Here is a 9,635-nt window from a genome sequence, read left to right as displayed (position 1 = left end):
ACGGCCTCCGCCGGTGCCCAACCGCGCCCCCGCCCGTGACCTGCTGCCCTGTCCGCGTAGAGAAGACAAAGCAGAGTTTTAATTAACTAGGTTAATTAAATACGGTAAGTGATTAATTAAAGGGTTTTAATTAGAGTAATTAATTAAAATCAAGTTGATTAATTAAGAGTATTAGTGGATTAACTTAAATGGTAATCAGATTTGATTAATTATGGTTAGGTTGACTAATTAAGGGCTTACTTAATGATTTATCTAGTTTAATTAAGTTAATTGCATACTAATTAGTACTTCATTAGGTTAATCAGCTTAATACTTAGTATCTGATTAATCAAGTTTACGAATTAGCAATTAGTAAATAATTATGATTTAATCAGTAATTAATAGTTTGATTAGTAATTTGTTTGTAATAACTAATAGTTCATTGCCTTAATAAGTTTAGTAATTAATTAGTATATATTTAAGGGTTAAGCTAAATAATTGATTAATAATTAATTAAAGTATTGAAATTTAAATAATTAATGGACAATTAATTGAAGGATTAGCTTAGGTTAATGATTTGGATTAAGCTGTAGTTATGATTTCTTTTGTTAAGGTCGCGCGAGGAAGGTGCTAGAGCATCTCGGAGAAGGTCTTCGATTTCACAACCTTAGCATTTAAAATCCCGTGAGTCGACAAGATAAGGTAAGTGCATCTCTCACCTGCAGTATGAGTAGTTCCGTTGTTTCTGTTTTTCCATAGTATGATTTTATTAAAGTATATGCATGATTTTGTTAAAGCATATGTAAATGGTAGAATTGCATGATATAAGAAGTATAAGAAAGGTATTTTACTTTTAAGAGGCGGGTATCGGGCACAAGGTTCGCCCATAAGAAATGCAAGGCATAAGGGATTCCGAGCACAAGGTTCGCCCACAAGGAAAGGAATCCAGGGCACAAGGTTCGCCCATAATGAATTCCGGGCACAAGGTTCGCCCATAAGAAAAGGAATTCAAGGCACAAGGTTCGCCTATATAAGAGATGTCTGCATTGATACCTCGCTGGGCTCAAAGAAGGATGTTTATTTATTTTCACTTATATATAGTATAAGTTTTCCCCTATCATTTACCAGCATTTTCTTTCATATAATAGCATATGTTATGACGAAGTTTTCTATGATTTTTGTGAGTTAGATGATGTACTTACTAAGCATTGCTTATAGTTTGCATTCCTCATATTGCAGATAAATGAAAGGAAAAGTTTTAGGAAAGAGGAGGCAGCTGGAAAAGTGTTTGATGTGTGGTGTCGGCGGAACCACGGAATAAGATCAAGAATTATATAAATGTTTACTTTACGTCCAAGAAGTTTATTTTTATTTCTTTTGCTTCCGCATGCTAGAAAAAAAAGATTTATCGAGTTATTTTCATTTAATAAGTAAAAGTAATGAAAAAGTTTAAGTACGTAACGTCTTCCTATTAGTATAAGAAAGAAGGGGGTTGTTACATGTGTTTACTTGTAAATGGTGATCATTTCATTGTATCTCTACAAATCTTCATATTCTGTTCTTAGCATCTCTGTTTACTTGTATTTATATATTGTGTTTTACACTATAGAGGCTCTATTTGAGATTTACTTAGATTTCACATTTTTTTAGTTATGGTTAGTTGTTTTACAAAGGACGTGTTTTTATTTTTAATAACCGCTCTGTGTTTTACTAACTTCTATCTTTAAAAGTAAGGTGGTGCTGGGTTTTGAAATTCAGGACCATTATAGTGCTGATTTTCTAGAAACAAAATCACACTCCTTTGACTTCCCTGTCTTCAAAAATAGGGTCATGTTGGTTTTTGAAATGCAACACCATAGTGGTACTGGTTTTTCAGAAACAAAACAACAGTGCTCTAACTTATGTCTTTAAAAAATAAGGTGCTGTTGATTTTTGAAATCCTATAGCTGATTTTCCAAAAACAGAACCATGTTGCATTGACTAGTGGTGCTGATTTTAAAAATAGTGGTGCTGATTTTAAAAATGCAACACCACAGTCAGTGGCGGATCCAAGGGGGGCGAGGGGGGGCTTGAGCCCCCCCTGAGATCGCGGTAGCTCCCTCCTGGAGCCTGGAGGTCCACTGGCGCCGGAGAAGGGCAGCGGCGGATCCCTCCGCTTAAGCACGTATTTGCCTTCCCCCTACTTGTTGCTGCAACAGAGAATTAGCTTCGATGCCTGATTCCGAAAATGGCAAGTGGTGATAGAGAAACTACCTTGAGATTCTGATAGAAGCGAGCGCAATGTATGCCGAGCGGCGGCCGGCGGCAGCGTCGTGGATCCTATCGAAATCTCCAAGTTTAGGGCTTCAAGACGGGAGCCGGTGGCTCAGTGGGTATTCCTAAAAGACCAAAATACCTTCGTATTTGAGTGAGATTTAATTAAGTGATAGGAGTATTTTGGTAATACCGATAAGGTTTTGGACACACACGGCCACTCTCACTGTCACTCACTCACTCGGATCACGAGGATAGAAAAATTGTCGATTTTGCCCTCAAAATTTTAGTTTTTTAGAAGAGGTTTTCATTTTACCCCAAGATTTATCTTATTTCTTAAAATACATTTTTTTCCATTAAAAAAATTATTATAAAAATTAATAAACTCATTTCTTCTGGTGGAATCCGTCACCTTAGTGGTCCCACACGATCAACCCCACACGATCGGCCTCACGAATAAACTCACTTCACTCCTAGGGTAAACTAGCCTAACGGAAATAAAATATGTGCTATTTAAGATTATTTGATAAGATAACTGAATTAAATCAAGTTGAATCTAAAATGAATTCATTCATTGAAATTGTTATTTAAACTTGATTAATTTTTAAGTTTAATTTGAAATTAATTCGCTAAGACGAGCTCTTTAATCTGATTGTTTCAAACTTTAATATTTTTTCAGTCGTTTACTTAGTTAATGAACTACAATCTACATTTAAATATAATTCAATATTATTCATAAATAATTTATAATATTTATTTATAAATATTAACAAACTGAATCTACATTTTAATCTTCTTTCTACTGAAATCAAGCAGGTTCACTGCGATGCAACTATTGTCTTCCCCCTACTTGTTGCTGCAACATTTGCAAGGAAGATTCACGAAATAGCCAACATCGAATTATAATTCGGTTTGATTTCCTTTCGACGATATACTTACGGAATCTGAATATCTGGAGTTGGGAGACTATTCAAGGTTGTTCAAATTTTTCGAGCATCCGCAAGGATCGGAAGCTCGAAAAATTTTGCAGTCGGTCTGGTTGAAAAAATTGAGCCCCGGTTGAAAAATTAGTCTGGATCCGCCACTGACCACAGTGGTGCTGCACTTACTTCTCCGTCTTTAGCAATAGGGTGGTGATGATTTTTAAAATGCAGCACCATAGTGGTATTAGTTTTTCAGAAATAGAACCACGTTGTTATGACTTCTCTGCCTTTAAAAATTGAGTGGTGTTGGTTTTTGAAATGTAGTACTAAAGTAGTGTTGGCTTTTTAAATGCAACACCATAGTGATATTGATTTTTGAAATCCAAAATCACTTTGTTCTGAATACCTGATAGGAGGCATAAGGTGGTGTTGTTCATTGAAATTCAAGACCAAAGTGGTGTTGGTTTTTGAAAAATAGCACCACAATGGTGCTCATTTTTGAAATCTAGAACTACATTATTCTGAATACATGATAGCAACCATAGGGTGGTGTTGTTCTTTAAAATCTAGCACCAAAACGGTAATGATAACTTCAAGTAAACCCGACCTAAACATGACCCATTAACTTTAAATCACTCTTCCCCTCTCCTTCTTAGGTTTGCCACCCTCGAAGTTGGTGCTTGTCTATCTTCCCTTTCGAGTTTTTGTTTAGCGATCTTTGCCCTGACCATCTCTTTTAACCGACCATAAGTGATGATCGAGTGGTTGTAATAGTGATTACACATATCTGACTATTTGACTTTTACCATGTAATTAGCTACTTATTAAAAATGTAGATTAAAGGGTAAATGATATATTTTGTATACTTAGAATACTTATTACAATATTGTTTCTGTGAAAAATTGAAAATCTAGTTTGGTTTGATAATGTTGTTTGGAATCTCTTTATGTAGATGTTGTGGAACCACATTGTAACTAAGAAGCACTGTAGAAACCCACACGATGAATTTGGTCCCATCAACTATGGCTAGGTTGTCAATGGATTTTAGACGAAATTTATTGATGGACCAAGGCTATTCGGATTTCACATATATGGATATCTACTGCAAGATGGGTGTGTGGAGAAAGTAGAGATGATGTACAAAGGGTTCTGAATCTCCGACACAAAATTATGGAGCAGTCACGATGAGGGACGAAACATTACTAGGGAAAACATAGTTTCATCACTAACGAAAAGGAAAGGAACATGTTAACAACAAAAAAAAAACTGATTAGGATATGCCACGGTGGCAGGTGTCCACAAGCACGCATATATGGGTGAGCAGCATATCATCGCTCGATATATATAATATATTTTATACATTATTTATATTTTATATAATATATTTATTTAATATATTATTATTTAAATTTATATATAATTTTTTTATAAATAATAATTGATAAAATATAATTGAAATTTTATAAAATTTAAAAAGAATCAATACAATATTAAACAATGAATTCTTATAAATCATTCATGAAATACAATGTAAAATAATTAAATATATTATAATTAATAAATTATTTTTTCACTAATTACGATTATAGCGTGCCCAAATATGCTCAATCAAGTCGGCTCATAGATGATAATGCAGTTGACTATCACGTAGTTCGTAATTTCTCCAGAAGTAATTTTGTAATTTTTGAATGGAATCCTGAAATATTTGTGACAAAGGATCTCATTCATTATCCGACCAATTGACTATTGCATCCCCTCATCCTTAATAATCATGTTATATAAAATAATGTATATATACATGATGTCCTTTAAGTTATCCTTGTACTAAAATCATCCTAGACCTCTGATCATTGTCCATCAAAATTGAAACACCCCAAATGTCCACTCGACATCGTTTCTCGCGGCCTCCTATCGTTCCTTGAACATCTTTCTCTTGAGATCTTGAGGGTACAAAAAGCTCTTGACGAAAATAGCTCATTCTGGATAGATCTCATCGGTTATACAGTAGCATTTTGTATATTGTGTATTATAAAATTAACCTCTAGTACATTTCCTTGTAAAATTAATCATACAATTAAGCATGTCGATATCATTATGTGACCTTGCAATCCAAAAAAAGACATGTCAGACCCACAAGTCCACAGATGCGACCGCTTCAAGCACAATTGTCGGGACGCTAGGATCACCTCAAGTAAATTGGCCTTTCCAAGAAGTAACATGGCAAAATTTCCATTGCCAATGCATGCAATCAAGATTACCCAACATGCCAAAGGAAGTCATGTCTCTGCTCATGCATTTCAAGCAAGTGTTGGATGTCAGTAGCATCGGGTCTTTTTAAGTATTGGGTCCCAAACACTTGAATCACACATCGACAATAGTTGAACAAGCATTCAATAGCAATTGTTTCAGCAACTCATAAGTATTTATCGTAATGGTCGGTAAAGACTCCGTACGCCAATTGACGGTAGTCGTCGTGCATCTCTAAAGTGCCAACAACCCTTTTTTTCCCATGGCATCGACCCATTGAAAATATTCAAAATGATTTTTCAAGGCATTGCTTATGCAAAGGAATAAGCCTCTTTGCATTCTGAATGACATCGGAATACATCATCAGGATATACAAGTTCATCGGAGAAGTAATCATTGAAAAAATGATCGTCTTCGCCTTCATGATCCCAGTTCAAATACCTTCTCCTCTATGTTCTGCTAGAAGAAGTTTTAGCTATTTGACTCAGCATGTGCCATTGCTCATATAACCGGAGCATGATTTGTTCATCTATATCCTCTGCATCTTCCATCAATTCATTTCTCTAGAATTCACAAATCATGAATCTTTTAGATCGATCTAGATTTTCAGATATTTAGAATAAATGAAGATATTTGTGTGGTTGAGAAGACATTATTTGTAGAATACAGGATTCTAGTTTCCTTACTTGTATATATAAGTTAGTTTGTACGGTTAGTTTGTAACGGCTAATATATATATAACGTCTAGTTTGTACTGACTACTTTATAACAGTTATTTTATAATGACTATTTTTAACGGTTGGTTTATTAAATTCATATAATTACAAGTATTGAATGACATTAATAATTAAAAAGTGGATTACATAAATGTTGCAATACATCCAATAAAAAATAAAAATTATAACAATATCTAAAGATCAACTTAAACACATCTACATCAGGTTATGCCTCTGTTTAATTTTTTCAACTATTTTCTCATGTATACAAAGTTGTCCCGGTGTCATCTCACTAGTATCCTTCATAATAATTTCATAATCCTTATGAAGTACCTTGGCTTCCCGTAAAATTATTTTTTTCATTTGATATTCTTTAATATCTTGCAAATTTGTGTCCATGCTTTGTTCCATTTTATCACTCTCTCTAACTTTGGATTTGCCCTTCCTCTCCATCACCTTTTGCCCTATTGGATGAATACGGACTTCATAGTCGTCCACGTCAACACTCATATCCAGATTTGATGTGGAAGTGTGTCCCTCCTAATTTGGATGTCCTTACTTTCTTACTAGAGTGATGACTGATTGTAGAGCATATTTCTCATACTCTTTGAGAACCCTTTACACATGCATATACTTAAAGTTCTTGTTATTATTATTGACTTTCCACATATTCAATTTGTTCTCTAACACATTCTCGTCACTCCAACTACTTTGATGATAAGTATAAAAATTATTATAATTTGTAGAAAATTCATTCACAATCGACGTGAACTTATAAACATGATTTTAGTCGCTTTTAAATTCTTAGTACAGTTTCAACGGGTTGATGCTTGTTGTAGTAATCAACAATAAATTTTTAAAAAGTTTGATCTTTCTGTTCATTATCAATGACTGTGTCGATGCTGATAGGACACATGACTTCATAAGAACCACATCTTCATCGGAAAACCAAACTATTCATTTCGAGTCTTCTATCTCTGGTTCGTATCCACGCTCTATGTGTGATGAGTATGGTGGTCATTGAGTTCCTAGAACAGATGATGACATTACAGCTTCTTTGTTACTAATAAATGCATGGACACTAACCCTTTTTGATTCGTTTGAAGGCATGACCAATGGTTGAGAAGGAGAAAATACGTATGACAGAGCAAACATTCTAAATTGACTGCCCATAGCTGACTAATCTTGGGGTGAATATATACAAAACAACACTAGGGCGGTGTTTTTCGGATTTGTCAAAAAATTTTGAAAACTTTGAAAATTTGGAGGATATGGTGGAACATATGAAATATTTTAGAAATTTGAGGGTATTTGGATAAATGCGAGTATTTTGGGAAGATGTGTTTTCTTCCACATTTAAAGAATTCAAAAGATAGCCTTGAAATTTTCATCAATCTGGAATAAAAACACAAATATATAATGAAAGGAATAAGAAAAAAAGAAGTAGAAAATGGTAGGATGAATGAAAAAATAAAATATTAAAGATGCATTTATAAGAAAAAATTTAAAAATTAAAAAATTAGAAGTTCAACAATGACTAATTTTTATATTTTATAGATTTTATTTCATTTTTAAAAAAGTCATTATCAAATTATAAAATAATTTAGTTTTTTTTAAATAAAAAGGAAATGGGGAGCCGCTCCCAACATTAATAAAATTAAACGAGCTCCCTCCTATTATGAGAAGAAGCTCGTTCTATTTGACTTGTCATCTATAGTGGGAGCTCAAGTGCTCAAAGGCTCCGCAACTTATTGCTGATAATTAGGATTTTTTACTAAAACAACTAACATTGATTACATATTTGCTAGATTTATTAGATAAAAATAATAAATTAAATTTTTTTACATCACATTAATTTATCAGTATTTATAATAAATATCATTTGAAAAATTGAAATTGATTCCTAATTTCACAATCTAGGTTTTATATTTTTTTAAAAAAAATGATTAAACTAGAAACACTCTGTAAAATTGTATTAGATCTATCTTTTGAAATGTTGAAGTCAATTCCTAATTTCACAAATTAGATTTTTAGTTTTAGAATTTTGATTAAATTAGGGACACTTTTAAAAATTGTAATCTAAGGTATATCTTAATCTACCGTACTTGTTTAAAATTAGAAAATTAAATTCTTAAAAATGGGGAAAATGTTGTATCTTAGAACTTAATGCCGGAGTTGCAATGAATTGATATAGTGAATAAGAGGACAAGTTTAAGATTTTGAAACTTAAATTGCATTGGAATTGTAGTTTGCTAGTTCATTTAATGGTCCCTTCACATAACATGAGGATGCAATGTGAGGGACGAGATGAACGTAATCATCTGTTACTACAATAGATGGAGATTGACTTTTCACATTGGTTCAAATTAAGGTCGAACGTTATTGACATTTGAAAATTTTATGACCTAACTGAGTTTGAATTTGATTTCCCTTTCCCATTAAGTTACAACTTATAATTTTTTATTTTGAGATATGACCATATTGGAGATATCACTATTAAAAGTGTCTAGTAAAGTGAACTCGATGATAAGGAACCTAAAGACAAGCATCTTTGAGCAAATTGTAAAGTCCTTAAGGTAAGAAATCTTTCGGCTAAAAACATAAAGACCTAGAGGCGAAAGTCTTTGGACAACATCATTGAGAATGATGTAGAAGTTAAAAAATTCTACAAGTTGTGTGAGTTATAAGAGATTATGGGTGAATTACAAGATATGAATAAGGAAGAAGAAGAACTAGATATTGCTAGAATTCTTTTAAAATAAAATTAATTTTGAAAAGGTTTATAAGATATGAATAATAAAGAAGAAGAACTAGAGCTCTTATACCTCTTAAGATCCTTAGAAGAACTTAGTCCGAATATAAAGTTTAAAGGGAGTTTGTTCAAAGCACATGATGATGGTTTTAGGACATTTTCAACACATGATAGTTTCGAGTCATCTGCAATGTACATAGGTAGTGTGATGCATTGCACGACATGTGGATGCACATATGCTAGGGTCACTTATGTTAATAGGGTTGAATTCAACCCAAGCAACTGACTCAACATGTTTGGGGTTAATCAATGATTCAAACTTGTGTGATCTCAATTATTCAAGTGATGCAATGACCTAGAATAAACCTAGATATGCGTTAGCTAGGAGTGAATTGGACAAAACGACTTCCAATTCATAGCAACTAGCAAGCACCTTCTTTTCCCTTAGCAAGGACCTTCTTCTTCCTATAGATAAACCTTCGACCACTAAATATTCGACGATCTTATCTCACATAAGCTCATCCTCAACAATGCAAGTATAAAAGAGTAGATATTCTTATCATATCTTAAAGGAAAGGAAATTTATGGAGGAGCAAATGAAGCCCTAAAAAAAATTGACTAAGGAGCAACTTACTTCTAATTGGTGGGATTTGCTTGATTGATGTTGACAAAAAGATACATACCAATTTATAGTTTTAGTTGAATTAAAACTGACCTAATTGAATCCTTCCCAATTGGATTATATTCAATGCCAACTAATTAATA

The 9,635-nt window shown here is 33.2% G+C and overlaps 1 pseudogene; it reads right to left on the bottom strand.

The window, feature by feature from the left end:
- Positions 1-6,334: 6,334 nt before the first annotated feature.
- On the bottom strand, positions 6,335-9,094 carry LOC141827223 (uncharacterized; annotated as a pseudogene).
- Between the last annotated feature and the right edge of the window lie 541 nt (positions 9,095-9,635).

Source organism: Curcuma longa, chromosome 4, assembly GCF_044706935.1.
Source record: "Curcuma longa cultivar G26 ecotype Majalengka, Jawa Barat chromosome 4, ITB_CL_G26_1.1, whole genome shotgun sequence".
Taxonomy (NCBI): Eukaryota; Viridiplantae; Streptophyta; class Magnoliopsida; order Zingiberales; family Zingiberaceae; genus Curcuma; species Curcuma longa.
The sequence above is the reverse complement of the archived record's forward strand: the minus strand, read 5'-3'. Positions and strand labels throughout refer to the sequence as shown.